Source organism: Bos taurus, chromosome 3 (assembly GCF_002263795.3).
Source record: "Bos taurus isolate L1 Dominette 01449 registration number 42190680 breed Hereford chromosome 3, ARS-UCD2.0, whole genome shotgun sequence".
Classification (NCBI taxonomy): Eukaryota; Metazoa; Chordata; class Mammalia; order Artiodactyla; family Bovidae; genus Bos; species Bos taurus.
The window spans coordinates 4290551-4309001 of NC_037330.1; the positions used below are offsets into that span (position 1 = coordinate 4290551).

Genomic DNA, 18451 nt, shown 5'->3' on the forward strand with positions numbered 1-18451 from the left:
CTGATGTAACATGCTGACCTTGCTCCTCACTGGAGTGAAGACAAATGTCATAGATGCTTGCTCCCCATGACCACAATTCCCATTCCCATCAGGGTTCAGGAGAGCTTCCTCTGAATCCAGTCAAACTTCAATGTAAAAACATTTCTGCTGTGACGTTTGAAATTTGTGATAGAAATTCCAAGAAGCAAAAAGCTTCTGCAAAATATGTGAGACATTGGAAAAGAATCTGCTCTTTTCTGATTGACCCTTTTAATGACATATTATTTAACTTCAGGTGATAGGGATCACAGAGCCTACCATGACCTCTTCTAATGACTGTTAAGCTGACCTTACGCAACAAAGCCAGCAGGAATCAGAATTGATTAGGAGGATTTTCTACCTCTTTCTGAAGAGGCTGGATGTAGAGTTCTTATTTCCACTTAATTATCTCTTGGCCTGTCCTTGGATATACATGACTGCTCCTAAAAGTCAGCAGGAAACATGGAGCAGCAGAAGTCAGTGGAACCCCAATGACCTGGCCCTGTGGCACCCCCTTGGCGATGCACACACATATACATACTCCCTTTGTCTTATATAACCACTGTTTATAAAATGCAATCTTTCTTTATCTTTGTATTTTGAATACAGGGTTTGGATTTAACGCTCTTAGTTTTCAACATTCTGCACCTCAAATCCTGCTAGTCTATTGTATTATCAGCTGTACCTTTAATTCTCCTGACAAACCAAAATAAAGAATGAATGGTACCCATACCATTTATCACAATGGCTGAACTTCTTCATTTTCAAGTAAGGAGGGCAGGTAGATACTTTTTCCAAGACTGTTTGGTATGCATCACTTTAACACCAACAATCTGTGTATATATTACGAGGTGGAGTAAGAAATGTTTCTGTTCTGATTTGTGGACCTTATCATCTAGCTCTTGATCTCCAATCAAACAAAATTCTAAGCCTTCCTGGCCCTGGCATGTCCTGGTACAGAATTCCTCCATGAACACGCAGGTAGACATTTCCTTGGTCTCACTGCACCTTAGGTCAAGTCCTAGGATACCTAAATATTAACAAGATTTAGCAAATTTCTCCTTGAAAAGAATTACTATTTCACAACTGCTCTAATCCATGACCCAAGAACAGACTGCAAACAAAATCCTGTTCTGCCCACTCTTCATGTGGAAACTGGCAAATAGCTTCTTTTCCAGTGAGTCCATGTCATTAAAGATTCAGAGACGTAAGCTACCTGTTTATGGTTACACACAGTTGATGACTGTTCTAATCTAAGAGCTAGAATGGAAGCAGACCACAAAATAAACAGAAATGCAGTCATATTATATCCATAAAAGGCCAAGAATATGAACAAAATTATCTTTTTGAATAAATTTAGTCCTACCTTTTGTACTTTGAAATATATACACATGAAATATACATATGCACACATATGTATGTATGTGGTTTATACACATATAGATGTCACATTTACATAAGCAGGAAAGTTACAAAGCAAGCTGGGCGGGGTAAAAGAAACAAGATCATTCTCAAATTTACTAGTATTTTAAATTTGGAAAAAGGAGTCAGCAGTAATTAGTGGTAAGAAAACAAAATTTAGAGACAGAAGATCAGAACTTGAGTGGGTGCTCAGCAACTTATGAGTTAGGTACTCTCCAGAAACTCAATTTGTTGAAGCCTAGATTCCTCATCTGCATAACGGGAACAACAACTCCTCAAAGACTTGTGGAGTGACAAAAAGGAGAAAATGCAGTGATTTTCTAAAGGATTTTGTGAAACATGAAATCTTTTCTTTAGGATTACTTAGACGACCAACATGTAAAACAGAACACAGTGGCCTGACTCCAGAAGAAAAGTGGGATCCTGGAGGAGCTCACCTGCCACCCTCATCTCATCACCAGCCCAGGTCCCCATGGGGAACCAGGAGGCTCCTATGGGGCTCTTGGTTAAATATTTGAGATAATCCATGTAAAGGTGATACATGTAAAAATGCTGCTGTTAAAATGAGGAAGAATCTAGATTCTTCCTAAGAAAGTCACTTAGGAAAAGCGATAACTATCCACCATAACTTTCCCAAGTTATATTTAAGAATGTTGCTACCACTTTTACCTATGAATTCCATGGTAAATGACTAAGACATAAGTGGGATGCCTTAAATTACTATACTGGTGGCTCAGAACCTCTTGCACATTCAAGATGCCAAACACAGGCAAAATACTTCTCAACGGTTTTTGAAACATAAAAGCCGAGTTTCTGAGCTTCTCTTCGACAATAAGAAAACTAGACTTAATACTTTACTTCAAAGTACTTAGGATGGCCACTTAAATATACAAGTTAACTGCTGATTATAGACTTGGCCTGAGTGTTTTTTCTAATAAAACAAAGCAAATCACATTTAGCTACATATGTACACACATATACATGCACAAGGTCTTCCCTAGTAGCTCAGTGGTAAAACAATGGTAAATTCTCTTTGCAATGCAGAGAAGCTGCAGGAGATGCAGGTTTGATCCCTGGGTCAGGAAGAGTCCCTGGAGGAGGGCATGGCAACCCACTTCAGTATTCCTGCCTGGAGAATCCCATGGACAGAGGAGCCTGGCAGGCTACAGTCCATGGGGTGGCAAAGAATCGGACACGACTGAAGCAACTGAGCACACATACATGCACACACATGTTATGCTGTTCTGTTGTAAAACAATCACATGCTTTCCTGGGTAATGCCAATGACCCTGTGGGAACAACAGATCAATGAGTGACTGTTTATTCTGCTATTTACGATGCATGATGGAGGCCAGTGGAAGAAAATCTTTCATAAGCGCATAAGGTCAGCTTGGGTTGGATTGGAAAATCAAAGTATTTAGAGGAGAATGGAACTCAGGAATATAATGTTAGTTATATTTAGTTATATATGCATTTGTTAAGACACACAGCAGAATTCATTAAGAGATTTTTCTGAAGGCTCCTAAAAAGGTCTTATCTCAGATGTGCTCTATCCTGATAATGACTTTGTTAGCCATCTTACAGGGGGAGTAAATTCTCTGGCAGAAAATCATAGAAGCACTGGCCTAACCTGTAGCTGGTTGACTAAGTTTATTACTGATTACTACTGAATTACTATTGTGACTATTACTTCCTTCCACTGCTTAAAATTCCAGTGATGCAGCTCAATTAGAAAATTCAAGGGCTTCCTTAGTGGTCCAGCGGCTAAGATGCAGGGGGCTTGGGTTTGATCCCTGGTCAGAGAACTAGATCCCACATGCTGTAACTAAGATCCAGTATCAGTCAGTTCAGTCGCTCAGTTGTATCCGACTCTTCGCGACCCCATGAACTGCAGCAGGCCAGGCTTCCCTGTCCATCACCAACCACCAGAGTTTATTGAAACTCATGTCCATTGAGTCGGTAATGCCATCCAACCATCTCATCCTCTGTCATCCCCTTCTCCTCCCACCTTCAATCTTTCCCAGCATCAGGGTCTTTTCAAATGAGTCAGTTCTTCACATTAGGTGGCCAAAGTATTGGGAGTTTCAGCTTCAGCATCAGTCCTTCCAATGAATATTCAGGACTGATTTCCTTTAGGATGGACTGGTTGGATCTCCTTGCTGTCCGAAGGACTCTCAAGAGTCTTCTCAGCACCACAGTTGAAAATATTTAAAAAAGAAAATGCAAAAGCATTTTACACACTTACTGTATTGAGAAATGGTGCTATTTAAAAGGCACTTCATTTGTAGTTCTCTGAGTATCTTCCAACACATCAGTCATTACAGGACTTTGGAGAAGAAACAGTATTATTAGCCCAATTTTAATAGGGGCAGAAATGCAGGGGTAGATATGTGTTACTATTAAGATGAACTAGCATTTGTATAGCAAAGTCTCAAGCCTCTATAAAGCACTTTTAACACACAGTTTCTAATGATAAAGAAAGTCTCAGGGCAGAGTCAGGGAGATAGAATTCAGTAATTCTAATTTCCAGGCCATTGCTCAGTCTGTGGCCCGTGCTTTCCTGCAATTTTTCACTGCAAAGTTTAAGTTTCCTTCTTTGATATTTTTCCTTGGAGAGGAAATATGCCACAGTGGAAAAAAATATGGATTTTAATGTCAGCTTTGCCACTCACTAGGTATGTGACCTTGAGCAGCTTTCTTCATCTCTCAGACTCAGTTTCCCCATCTTTAAAATGAGGATGAAAGTATTCATTTTTAAGCTTGGTGTAGAAAATATAACTTTGTACATTTAGTGTAGAGAATAAGAATACTGCCTTGAAAGTTTGGTACATTACATGGAATAAGGTCTTGCAGATAGATGACAGATAATCAACCAGGATGTGATCCTCCTTTCTCTCTGCCCTTCACCCCATGATACCCAAATAGCTCAACTAAGATTTGGGACTTATGTAAAAAATGTACCTATGCTGCTGAATAAAATCGCCTCAGATTACTTATGTATCTTTTGCTTCCTGATTAACAGCCATTTTAGAAAAGAGGCCAAGTCTATAACTTCTGCTTATTAACCCTTTCAACCCCTTCCTGTGAGAGAGTAGGGAGAAGTTATTTATTAGGCAACCACCAGGAACAAGGCATTGTCCTAGCCACTGGAGAGGCAGAACCAATAGACAGATCAGGAGGTTCTCCCACAGACAAGCCCCAGGACCTGTAGGATTGTTTCAAGGAGGCAACAAGGCAATAGATTTGAATTCATCAGGTACCCTATGGAGATGTACAGGTATGTCTGAGTAACTAACCATGGGTGTATTGTTATTTCACGTAAGAGGAGCTGTGTTCAAGACCTACTTGCTCATTGGACATATATAAGATGTATGGTTGGAACTTCTTCAGTAGTATCTGAATCCAAATATAAGGAAGTAGTAAGGAACTAAGAAACAGAGAAGAGGGATTCTTCTCAAATTACAAGATTAAGCTAGAAATAAGCCTAGGAAGTAGAATCTGCCATTTGAGTCAGATGACTTTGAACTGCTGACTTCAATTTCTCAAAATCAAATATATGGGATTATTGGTCTGTATCTTCCAGTATTCCTGACCCTAACATTGTTCTCTGACTCCTGGCACATCTCCTGGTGCTCTGGAACAAATGTGAAACAAAGTTATCACGATAATCAAACGTGTCCATATGATCCTATTGGATTTTCAGCTGTCTAGCCAAAACCCATCCTACTTGTCCTCCTTAGAAAGAGATATCCAGTTTATTTATGCCAAGGTAAATAATTAGCTTTCTCCAGCCTCCCTTGAAGCTAGGCGTGGCCATGGGACTAAGTTCTGGATGATTATATATAAAAACATATATATATATAAAATATATATAAAAGCACATGTATATATGTTTATGTATGATTATATGCATGTGGTACTGTTATGTGAGAGTTTTAAGAAGACTCTTTAAAGGGAATTAAGTGAAATAAGAAGTATGCCCTATTTAGCCTTGTCTTTCCCTCCTTCTTGCCTGGAATGCTAATGAGATGGCTGGGAAATTCAACAGTAATACTAAATTATGAGGTGGTCTTGAAAATGGGCATTAAATGCAGAATGATGCCTTTATAAGTCCCCCGGTTCTCTGATGACTTACCTTTGGAATTCTATTCCATAACATATTGCTTAAGCCATCCTATTTTTAGAATGGTGCTAGCAGACAAATATAATCCTAAGTGATACAGTGTTAGTAAGCTATCTGACAGAATACTGGATTTCCTTGGAATCAATTTAGGAAACATGTGAAAGATGACGCACAGTCTCAGAGATGGTACTTAATAAATTCTGAGGGGTCTAAAACACAAGGTTATGCAAAAGTACAGGTTCAACATAAATCATTTTCAACAGCAGCAGAGGAAAGTAAGTATTTGAGCAAAAAGATTCAAAGTAGCAGATGGCAAGGGCTAGGAGTGTTGGATCCTTCAGTCCTGATGAAGTCTTATTAAAAAGAAAGGGAGAGACAAAGGGAAAAAGGAATACTTCAGCACATCAGGGCTAACCAAGACTCTGACTGCGTTGGAGAAAGGAAATGAACAAAAGAGATCAATAGAACCATTATCAATTTGTTATCAAGGCAATAAATATTACTATGATCATGGCCATCTTATTACGTTGTCATTGACTGGATGCTTGCGTGGAAGGAATGCAACAGCTACGGTATCACCACTAACGCTTGCTGGGTTAGTCCATCACAAGCCTTGCCCCACTAGGAATTATCCTCACCGGCTTATACCCTGCTTGCCAGAACTGACCCATAGCAGAAAAGTCAACCATACGACTGGAGTCAGATCTTGGTGCCACTCCTTCTGTCCAATAACTAGCATGCAAAGCAACGACATCTCTGCTCCATTATGAAGTTATTCATTACTATTTCACATTCATCACTGTCAATTGCTCTGTAGTCACTCTCAGATTCATGCCTCTAGCATGTTCAAGCAGCAAGCTGGCTAAGACTATTAACTCTCATTCTGTAGATACCGAAATAAAAGCTCAAATTTGGTTAAAATGATCTTCATTTGGTGTTTTCAGGGGCAAGTTGTAGTTCTCTGATTTTATTTTTTAAAAATCAGAGGTTAAAAGAAGATTAGTAAAAAACAGAACAAAGCAAAAGAAGTCTTTTTATATAGCAGTTTCCTAAAACAGATACCTGAGTCCTAATGTTGACACTGGCCTCAATGTGTCATTCATTCATCCATTTACTGTTTAAAATGAGTCTACTACTGTGCTGTAATACAGGATAGCTACCCTGGTGGCTCAGACAGTAAAGAATCCGCCTGCAATGCAGGAGACCTGAGTTTGATCCCTGGGTTGGGAAAATCCCCTGGAGAAGGGCATGGCGACCCACTCCAGTATTCTTGCCTGGAGAATCCCATGGACAGAGGAGCCTGATGGGCTACAGTCCATGGGGTTGCAAAGTCGGACATGACTGAGTGACTAACACACACTGAACTTGAAATCTAACTTTGTGATCCTTAGTGTTGAATGTACGCTGGGTCTTCCAGTCCAAAATAACACAAGACACCTTGTAGTTGTAGGCTTTGGAGGCTCTTCTCCCCTTTTCTCAGAACAAAATATCTGCAGTTTACCCCATTCTGGAGTTTCTCCAGAACTCACTGTACCTTGAATAGGAAAGGTACTCTTCTCTTCAAGAATCCCTGGAAGACTGCCTCTCAAAAACAGGAATTTTTTTTCTTTAACTTTTACAACTCTCAGCTTTTCTTCTTGCCCATAATTTTGTTTGTTTGTTTGTTTGTTTTTCTGATGGAATGTAGCTTCTCCTAGAAAGGCCAAAGAATTTGCTATTTTAAAAGAATTAAACCATTGGCTGTTAGCTCCAGGTTTACAAGTCCCTCTTGGAATTGATGGTGACATTTCTTTGCTGTTAATGTAGGTGATTTTCACCCTAGTACTTCATCGTGGCTTTGGTGGTTTATAAATCAAGTGCAAACACACACACACACACACACACACACACACGCTGATTCCAGCCTCCTAGGACACTGGCCTCAAAAAGTTGTCTTCATCTAGAGATCATAAGCACGACGATGACCAGGGGACTTATTAAAACACTCTCCCCATTTATTAGAGCAGTGCAGTGAACAGAAAAGGAAAAACAGCCTGGCTACCATCCACCATGGCAACCTACAGGGACACACGGCCCATTTCTGTAGTTACTTCCTTGTAAAGATATTACATCTAAACGACAGAAACAAAAGACTGTATGACCCAGTATATCATTCTTTCACTCCTGGATCTGAAGCACATTTTACTTCCAGGACTCCTTCTGGTTGCTTGTTAACAGGAATTGCAATTTATAACCTTAAAAATTCATCCAGCATTCTTTGGAATAGTAAAGGCATACATCTGAAACATATGAATTCTGGATCACTATGAAGAATTTTGCCAAAAAGTCTCCTAGCCCACTAAATCCAGAGCCGTTGTTCTCACAGGCCACAGATGCCGTCTTCACTCCACGAGCCCCAAATATCCACGATGACTGCTTGGCCGATCTCTCTGTGTACGTCTCAGAAAATATGCCAATCGGTCAAATTCTCAGCTAGGACAGGCAGGACTATTAACCCCACACAATGACAAAGAAAAAAAAGGAGAATCAAACAGCCCCTTTATAACAACACTCACACACATATAAATTATGGATTCTTAGCGTTTTATCTTTATATTTTTACTTTGGCTGACATATTTAATAATGTTCTAAGCCTGATGGTTTCAAAATCTTTATCCTATATCTAGTAACAGAGATCAAATATCAATATGCACAGGCAGAATTAGTTTTCCTGTCTTCTCATAGAATTTTACAAATATCTATATTACCAAGCACTTGTTATTATGTACTGAAAAGAACTAATTATGTATGTCTTTCACATTAACTGTGAATACCTTGAGAGCAGAGATAATGTCTTACTCATGCCTAGCACATAGCAGATACACATTCAATATTTTAGGAATTAATTAATAAATTCATCCTTGTGTCCCAAGCACCTCATATAATCACTGGCACATACCAATTACTGAGAAAATATACTTATCCCATATTATACAAACTCTTAATAATTGGGTTTGAGCTTTAAAGGGGTTTTCCCCCAGATTAGCACCAGGACTGTCTTTCTTTTCCTTCCATTCATCCTCTACCTGCCGTGGTCACCCATTTGTAAGAGAGCTGGCTACCACTGGGAGCAAGCTTTACGGCCACTACACCGAGCTCCCGGAAGGAAGAACTGAGTCTTGCCATAGGTTTCATTTTTTCCATATTGCAATTGAAGACGTATTTGCTTCATCATGTTTCAGCACATATAAAACATATGGTGTGAAGGAAAGTCTCAGTTATGTCTTGTTGACCTGGCCACAGGTCACTGTAAAGATAACTGTGACCCACGGGAACCAGACCCATGAACAGGACCCTCTCATGGCCTCTGCCAAATGGCCACATTATTTCATCATCATCTCCTTCTTCCCTACACTGCAACCCTAATCCTTCACTTGTTCCTCTTATCTCATCTCTCCACATTTACATCAAATCGTCTCTTCTTCAGATACAGACATCTTTAAAATGTAACCTATCTTCCTATTCTCAGTCACGGAAGTTAGTTGCTACCATATCTTTTCCCACAAAGAAATCAAGACCTTCCATTAGGTGAATGTTTAAAGCTGTAAACCTCTAGTATTTGTGCCTAAAGAAAAGAGACTTCAGAATTAGAATGTTAATCACCAATTTCAATATAATCTCATTTTGTCTCGGAGATCTCAGGTAAATGAATACTAATGTGTCAGGACACACACACCCACACACCGCCCCCCACACACACACACAGTCACTTCATCATAAAGCTTGCAGTAGGAACTGTGTCCAACCCCAGAAAAAGAGACGGCGCTGTGCTACTTAAGTGAAAAGGAAGAAAAAAGGCAAGAGGGAAAAAAATTATAATCACCTAAACTTTTAAAGACAGCAATTTAAGCAAATTGCCATATCTGCTTTTAGAAATGAAAGGGGAAGAAAAATGCTCATTTCTTTTGAAGTAAAATTGAGTAGGTCAATGGCTGTGACAATCCTCTCAATAACCACTAACAAAAGACCAGTTTGGGTGCTCAGGGAAGCCTCTCAATAGCAGGTATTCATTGAATCTTGGAATAATTTTGCTCACCACAAGCTGTGAGAGAGAACGAAGTGCAGCGCAGAATACAGCCCGCTAGGCAACACGTCAGCAGCTGGGGTGGAAAAACAAAACCCACAACCAAGGATTTCTTGAGCTTTAGCGTGTGATTATTTACTCAAAGGCAAGGAGCTGAATGTGGAGCCCATTTAAGGCACATGAACAGGCAGGATGATTTTATAATAAAACGGAGTATGAATGTCTGTCTATGACTGATTTACACCGGGGAACCCTTATGTGTTATTTAAGATGTTTCACCTTAGAGTACAGAGGGGTAGTGAGTTTTCTAAACTATAACTCCTGGGGACTAGCTTCACTTATTCAAGTATTTATTGAGCACCTAGAGTATGCCTGACATTAGTAAGATGCATGGTGACTATGAAGAGGAGAAAATACGCTCCAGCTTGTAAGGGATCTGTACCAAAACTGGTATTCCTAAACAGACCAACTACTACACCAACTAGAAATAATATTGTCCAAACTGGATGGCACTACAGTATTACTGACGTGAGTAAGAGTAGAAAGAATGAGAATTAAGGGAATCCAGGGTGGCGTTGATTAGGGAAGATGTTTTAGAGAAGGTGAGAAACTGGGCCATAGAATACACTGAGTATTAGAACTGTGTTTCCAAGTTTCCTTAGATAACTGCACATTCAATGAGATCAATTAATAATTTAGACCTGTAGATTTTAGGGAAGGTTTTATTTAAGGTTATTTAATTTTAAAAATGGGATAGTTTAAACTATTCATCTGAGCATAAATATAGCTTTACAGAATATGAGAGCTTATATCCACTAGCCATATACCTATTTGTATCACTTTATGTAATATCTCATCTAATTTTCCCTTTGTAGAAAAGAATGTATAGTCTCATTCAAGAAGAGAAAGAGGTATAACCACTTTGAAAACAGTTTCCTACAAATTAAATATACAGTTATTATACAACTTAGGAGCACAAATCCAAAGTGTTTACCTAAGTAAAGTGAAAATATATGTCACACAAAGATTTGCACACAAATGTTCACAGTAGCTTTATTCTTGAGAATACAACTGGAAACGATCCAAATTTCCATCAACAGAAAAATGGATAAACATGTTGTGGTATTTTCTCATAATGAAATACTATTCAGCAACAAAAAAGAAAACACTGCTGAGTTGAGCAACAGTGCAGATGCATCTCAAAATATTATTTTTTGTGATTTTAGATATAAGAAAGCTGACACAAAAGACTACATTCTGCACAATTTTATCTCCATGAAAATCTAGAAACTAGTCTATAGTAGCCAGGAGCCAGGGATAGTGGCAGGGGAACTGATTGCACAGGGGTATGAAGGCATGTTTTGGAAGGATAGAAATGTTCTCTATCTTGACTGGGGTGGTGATTGGGGGAGATAGACGTATTTGTCAAAGCTCATCAAACAGGACACATGAAATACATTTACTTATGCAAATTATATCATGAGTTAATTAAACATGAAAACAAAACAAACAATACATTGAAGTAAAACACTGAAATAAAAAGATTTGTTTCCCTAACTTCATCCTAATATTTCTTGACTTAAGGGACTAGCTGACCCAGTCCCTCTCTAAATACCACTAATGTTATATGTGATTCATGTCAATCTAACTTTAAGCAAACGATCATTCAGAGGTCTAAAAGTTTAACAGCCCAAGGCTTACAGAAGGAGCTTCTCTCAGGAGGCTCTGTCATCAGGTGCTAAGAAAACACAGACTGGGTAAACTTCCAAGGCTGCCAAAAATAAAAACAAGGAGATGTCTAGGTACCACTGTTGGGTAGAATCCACTTGGACACACACCTTTCTTCCTTGTCTCCTTGAATCTTTGTCAAGAGCACCGCATCCCATTTCACCTCACAACCCTTCCTGAATGTCTACAGAGAGTAGTCCTTATGAATTGAAAAATCAAACACATTCATGTGACATCTATTTTCCGGCTCCACCATATTCCCAACTCAACTTTCCTTCAATTGCAGGAAACTCTAGGTTTCATTTAAAGAAAGACTAGAAGGAAATTAGACAATGAGAAACGTACAATATTTTCATCATCTCTTCTCTATCTCATTCTCTCTCTAATTTTTAAGCAAATTTTTCTTTTTCTCTCTACCCTGCTTCGCTTTTCTTGTATCTCTCTCCTTCATCTATCCATCTTGTCTGCCTCATACGTGGCTGACAATTATTTTTCTGACTTTTGTTGCCTTTCCTGGTTTGCACCTTTGTTAAAATCTATGTGTTGTTTTTTTTTTTTTTCCCCTGGAGGATAATGTGTATCTCACTGTTCCTTGTATGGCTTTTTCCCTTTTCTTTATTTGGAGAGCAAAGGAATGGATTTTCTCAAAGAAGGAAGATGAAAGGAGGAATTAGGTTGAGACGAGAGAGCGTGGAATGAGAGAGGAAGGTGTCAATTAAAAAAATGAACCCCACTGCATCCCCCTCTTGACAGGTGGGGTGAGTAGAGCTGACAGCCATCGCATTAGCTGGCTTTGGTGGAACCTTCATGCCTTGTGGTCCCCTGAGCTCAAAAGGAGTGATTCCAGGGCCGGCGGACACACTCACACATTTTTACTTGGTGTTCCAATGCCTCCCCCGCAGCTATTTCTAATAATGGTAATTATAATGATTTGAGGCTTAAGCAGGGCAATTCCGGCCTGAAGGCAGATTGTAATGAAGTAGTCAGGGTGAAGAGAGGGGAGGGGGCAGCAGTGGGGAGAGGGTGCGTGGGGCACTTTCAGGCCTTAAATAGCTTTGTCTAGTCAAGTGCAACCAGGGTGGCCTCATCCTTGGGAGCCCAGAGTTTCATCCCTTGGGATATTCAGAAACCTTTTTCTGCCGGGGAAAGAGGATCACTTACACCCACAGACAGGCCCCACTGACTCCTGGGCAAACCAGCAGCTCGGTGTGCCGGGACACCCCCAGCTTGAGGCCTCTGGTGGCTGCTGCTTTCTTGACTGTGGCTGGGATCACACCCGCTTGGCTCAGCCCAGCCCCTCTCAATTCCCTCACCATAGATAATACTGTCCTAAGAGCTTTGGCCAGAATCCAATTACTGCTGATATACATCTTCCCTTGACTCCAAACGACTCTTTTTGCCATTGAAGGATACCCCGGAATGTTGAAAACTTGTCCTGATTGCAGAGTTAATGGTCATGTGGTCCTCGGCTCTGACGGAATGGCCTTAGGGGGAGCCTTGATGGGTCTCTCTAGTCATCAGTGTTACCCCACCTCTCTGCTCTGCCCTTATTAAAGCCATCCGTTCTGAAAGCTAAATGAGTATGTTTCATCTTCAAATGCTGGAAAACAATAGCAGCAGCCGGCGATCGTATAGAACAATGCCGACTTAATCACGGCTGTTCTCTTCCCTTCTCCCTTGCTCTCTCAATTGCTTTCTTTTCAGCTTTGTTATTACTATCAGCAAGGAGATCCTCCTATACACAAGTCCCTGAATCAGTCCATGGGGATACAAGCCCATACATAGGCACATATGAATCTTTAATATTTACCCAAAAAACTGCTTAAGTATAAAACCATACATATTCTATACGTGGACAGTGTACACAAATTAGTCTCATTCTATCTAGACTATGCATATCCATGCATGCTTACTTTGGGTCTCTCTATCCATTCAATAAATTCTTTTGCACTAAATGTTGAATGAATACTTATATCTAAATAATTCATTTTACAAAAGCGATATATATTGTTTCAAATGATTGTGGTGCTGCAGATACGGAATATATATTGTAATTTGCTTAGAGATGAGCCAAAGCTACAGTGGATATGTATCTTATGCAATATAACATAAATAACTGCATAACATATAATCTTTTTTTATTTTTTTTAATTTTTTAACATATAATCTAATTAAACATTTACAGTAAACTTTACCTGAAGATGTATATTTTTATAGTAGCATCAATGAATTATAGAAAAATCTGAAATGTTCTGTTTCCCTTCTCACCTAATAACTACAGTTCTTGCTCTCTAGTTTGGAAAATGATGTCACGATATTATCTGTTTATTCCACATTTCCTTATTTCAGAGATATTCCCAAAATACCTGACAGCATTGGCAGAAAAATTATATAACTAGTCCCCCTCCAGATCACAGTTCTATCATAGTATCATCTTTCCATTCCTAGCTCCTTACATGCTATCCAGACATTTAAGTAAATGCATACCACCACAAGAGAAAAAAGTGTTCAATATGTCAAACTATATTTGTTTCTCGTGGTAATGGTTATTATTAATTTTATCACACTGTAATTCATCACTACAGATAATTTAATACCATGTTATCCCCAGGGCTTGGTCCTGTGTGTGACATACAACAGGCATTCAAACAGTACATTATGTGAGCCATTTATGTTATAGCCATTTTATACAAAGAGGAAAAACACACCCAATACCTGATTTCAAGAGTTAGTACATAGCCATGACAAACACATTATCTGACGGTGATGGCTTACAAATCACTTGGAAGGAGAAATTCAAGTCATGCAGTTGATTATTCAGTCAAGAAATACTAGAATGCAGTTAAATAATTTTGCAGTATAGTTTGATATTTTCTGTGATTTTACACTTGCAAATGAGTTGAAGTTGATTGAAGTTGATTCTGGTTCATGGTATACAAGAAACACTTCCTTTAAACCATCACTGGGAATCTACACTTTCAGAAATATACTCCTTAACATAAAATTCCAGAGGAAAACAAGAAAGCAGGTAACTTCAAAACGTACAGTCTTGATGTCTTTGCTCTGTATATAAAGTATACTCCCACTGAAATCACATATATCTGAACATCCATTCAAATCACAGAGTGCAAACATGTAGTGAAAAATACAAGCATATACAAAATATAATACAGTACACATACAAAATGAATCTACACTTACATTACACAGTAACACAGAGTAAGTGAATACCTGCATGGGTATGAGGAATACCAATAATCCATTTGCATTCTAGTCAACTAAAGAAAAAAATTAATAGCATATTTCTCTGACATAGAAACAAACACAAAATGGGTCTATTTAAAAAAAAACACAGTTTAATTTTATGAAACATTTTTCTTTAATTGATCAGCCGGTTTAGTTTAAGATTTTAAAATATTTAATAAAAGTTAAAATCTTACTTATAATTGATTCAAATATAAAAACTATTTTTTCAATTTACTGAATAATTTAATTGGCAATAGTAAAAAAATCATTTCAATGTTTCTTTTTCCCTCAATTAAGGTTTCCTTTTCACTTGAGCAGTATCTTTTTGTCAATATGAAGACAACCCTACTTACGTCCAGGCAGCTTACTTTTTATAGAGATGATAATACAGAGAATAAAAACATATCACAAAGTATCCCAGCATTCTTTTTCGGGATCAGTGATACATCTTTTGGAATTTCACAATCAAAAAGACCCTTTTCAGACCCCACTTTGAAACAATCTAGTCCTAGGATTTTCTTGAATGACAAATTCAAAGACCTGCCTCACCCCAACAGAAAAATTCTCCTTTGCAATGGTAAAGGTGGAACAGGAAACAAGAAAGACCCTTGAAAGTTGCACTGGTGGATATCAAAAGATGCGTATGGCTCAGGGTTGCACGGTCCAGAAAACAGGAACAACATCATGTTGATCGTACCACTACATCTCTGTGGGACAGAACAATGAATGAAACACACAACTTGGCATCAAGGAGTTCTCAGTCTGGAGGATGAGTCACAGACATCCTGAGATGGATGGAATCAGTCAGGATGTATGTAGAATGAGATCCATTCATAGCCCATGTGAGATCAGAACTTGAGGGAAACACCAATATCTAAGGGTCCTGTGGCAAAAGAGAAACCCATTAAGAGAAACAAAATAATGCAGAATCACAGAGGCCAAGAGAATAGGGATTCTAAGAGGAGGTCATGAAGGAAAGTATCAAGTACATCAAAGAAAGAAGTCCATTAAGATGAGAACTGGAAAATACACATTGCACTGAGCAACTGTGGAGCCTTGATATCGTTAAGTAGAGCAGTCTCAGTCAAGGATGGAGACAAAGGAAGAACTGGAGGGTTTGAGAAAGCACAATTTCTATCTTTGATCATTTGAATGAAATGAGGAAGGGAAGGGCTTCCTTGGTGGCTCAGATGATAAAGAATCTGCCTGCAATGTGGGAGACCTGGGTTCGATCCCTGGGTTTGGGAAGGTCCCCTTGAGAAGGGTATGGCAACCCATTCCAGTATTCTTACCTGGAGAATCCCCATGGACAGCGGAGCCTGGCGGGCTGCAGTCCATGGGGTCGAAACAGTCGGACACAACTAAGCAACTTTAAGCACATGTGCATGAGAAAGGGAAAGATTCTAAACAGCTGGAGAAAGGTGGAGCCTAGGGAAGAAGAAGGGCAGGTGGCACTTAGGAAGAAATGGATGACCTGGGGCTGACTTCTGGCCATCTCTTTTATTTTTGTTCCAATTACCTACGGTGAACTTCTCCCCTGCCTCAGCACCAATGTGGAATTCTGGCTTCTTGCTAGCTCACGAAGCCAACAGTGTAATAGCAGAAAAAGAAGACAAGACTGGCTCCCACATTCATGGGGCACGGCTGGTGCTTCGTGGCTCTCTCTGCAGGTTGTTCAGGCCATCCCCAACATCAGCCCTGCCCTTCCGGTTGCCCGCGGTGTAAGGAAGTGCCTGGTAGTTGATGCCCTGTGCGGGCTGGAGCGCTGACCCTTCCTGCACTTTTGGCTCTGCCATCCCGCTGGTGATGCTGGAAGGTCAGGCAGATTTGTGGCAGCAGGGGCCCAGGCAATACACAGAGACCTGCAGAGCTCACACAGGCCGCCGAGCCGTGCTCACTCCGGTGGCAGACTTCATAAGGCTCCGCTCTTTGACTGGCGTTGAGTTTATGTGAAAGTAATTAACAGTAATTAATCCTTAATTACAGTAATTAGCCAAGTCGCAGTAAATTAAACCACATCTGGAGCAGATGAGGGCTTCCGAATGGGAGGCAAAGAGAGGCGACAATCGGGGAGATGCTGAATTCATCTGACAGCATCTGATTAAGTCTACCTGTTGCTGGCAGCCTCATTTGCATGTTGTTTTTGTTTGCATTTCCCAGTAACCCTTTCAACGGCATTCACTGTGTGGACCTCTTGGGCCCTGCTTAACTACCAGTTAGGCAGCCCTGCTGCCATGAGATGAGGGAGTCCCTTCGTATCCAGCCGGGCGGTTGGGTTTGCCTGGGCTTTATTTATATGTTCCCCGCTCCCTCCTACAAACAAAAATATAAATAGCAGGGACCTCATCAAGTGACAGGCTGAAATCAGAGGAGAAGCCAAGTGAGATTTTGTTTTTCGGGTGATGAAAAGGGAAGATGATGTGAGCCATTAACATGTGATGGGGGAATGGAAAGCAAACAGTGGGAAACAAGGAGAAAGACACAGAAATACTTCAAGGGGGTTGTCCCTTGTGGAGACGTTCCTAGAGATGACAGAGAAGGAGGCCAGCCTCCAAAAGACACTGCTGACCACGTGTCACAGACTCAGACATGAGCAGACACACACATGTCCGTATACACAGATAGAGAGCAAGAATGAGCCGGCATAAAAACACTGGCATCTTCCATTTTTCTGACTTCATTCTTATGAGTGCCACCCATGTGTGCATTCCATTTTTGCACATTAAAACAAAAGGGCCACACTCAAAACCCCAACATCCAGAGAAAGGTGTTGATAAATCTTAAGGGAAAATATGGTTAAAATTTGCAATAAATGGTTACTGAGTTGCTTCTTTAATACCAATAGAATGGAGCCAGTTGAAACTTTTGGAGTTTATGTTCTGTTGCTGTTCTAGACTTGACCAAGTTCACACAAAGCGGAACTTTTTCTGAGTAATGAATCTTGGAGCCTGACTCCAAGGTTGGTCAGCCTCCAGTTTGGCTTGTGGCGGCTAAGGCCAGAGGGACAAGGGAGAGCCATAGACATCTTTGTTCCAGTAAGACCTTTCAAGGAGGAGGACACTGAACCTCTCAGAGCGACAGGAGAGGGATGGCAAGAACTGAGCCTGAAGACCAAGGAGGAGACGGTGGTGCAGTTTCATGCTCATCATGAACAGAGCAGTCTCAGGACCCACACGGCCACTTCCCGAGGGGCAAAGGAGGTCAGAATGCCCACAGGCCTGGCTTCTGGACACGCGGCAGACATTACCGGGTCACAAGGCATCACGTTAGGTGAGAGAGCTGGCTGTGGCGATGGCTCTGTGCCATTCCACATTCACTCTTCTCATCAAGGCCATCAAGCCGGGGACTGAGAGTGAGAGGCTATGTTCATGGAGCAGAGCAAATAACAGACAGAAATGGATTCGCTGACTACAGACTCGTCGGAAAGACCCACCATCCCAAACCTCCTCCAACTCCCCACTCCACCTTCTGCTCCCTCACAGAGATTTACTGTGGCCTTGAAATGTCCTGAAGCCCTCCAGGATTTATCTCAACAATAATAAGTGGCTCTGCTACTTACTATATGTGTAACGGGGCAAGTTTAGAAACTACGTCAGTTTCTAAATATGTGAAGTAAGGGATACTAACAGTAATGAAATAACTAGGAAGATTAATGAGACAGTGATTTAAAATGTTTGCCACAGTACCTGATGCGTAGGAAATATAAAGTAATGTTTACTACTACTGTTACTATTCATTGTTATTATATTATCTCTGCTTACTGCATTTATGCTAAGAAGTAGCACAGCTTACTGATTAAAAGCATAGACTCTCAAGACAGACCACTTGCCTACATAGACTCAATATGCCAT

General features: G+C 40.2%; 1 protein-coding gene across 6 annotated transcripts in view; it reads right to left on the reverse strand.

The window, feature by feature from the left end:
• The window catches only part of PBX1 (PBX homeobox 1), a 335322-nt gene that overhangs the window by 144857 nt on the left and 172014 nt on the right, over positions 1 to 18451 (reverse strand). The gene's annotated exons all lie outside the window — the stretch shown is intronic.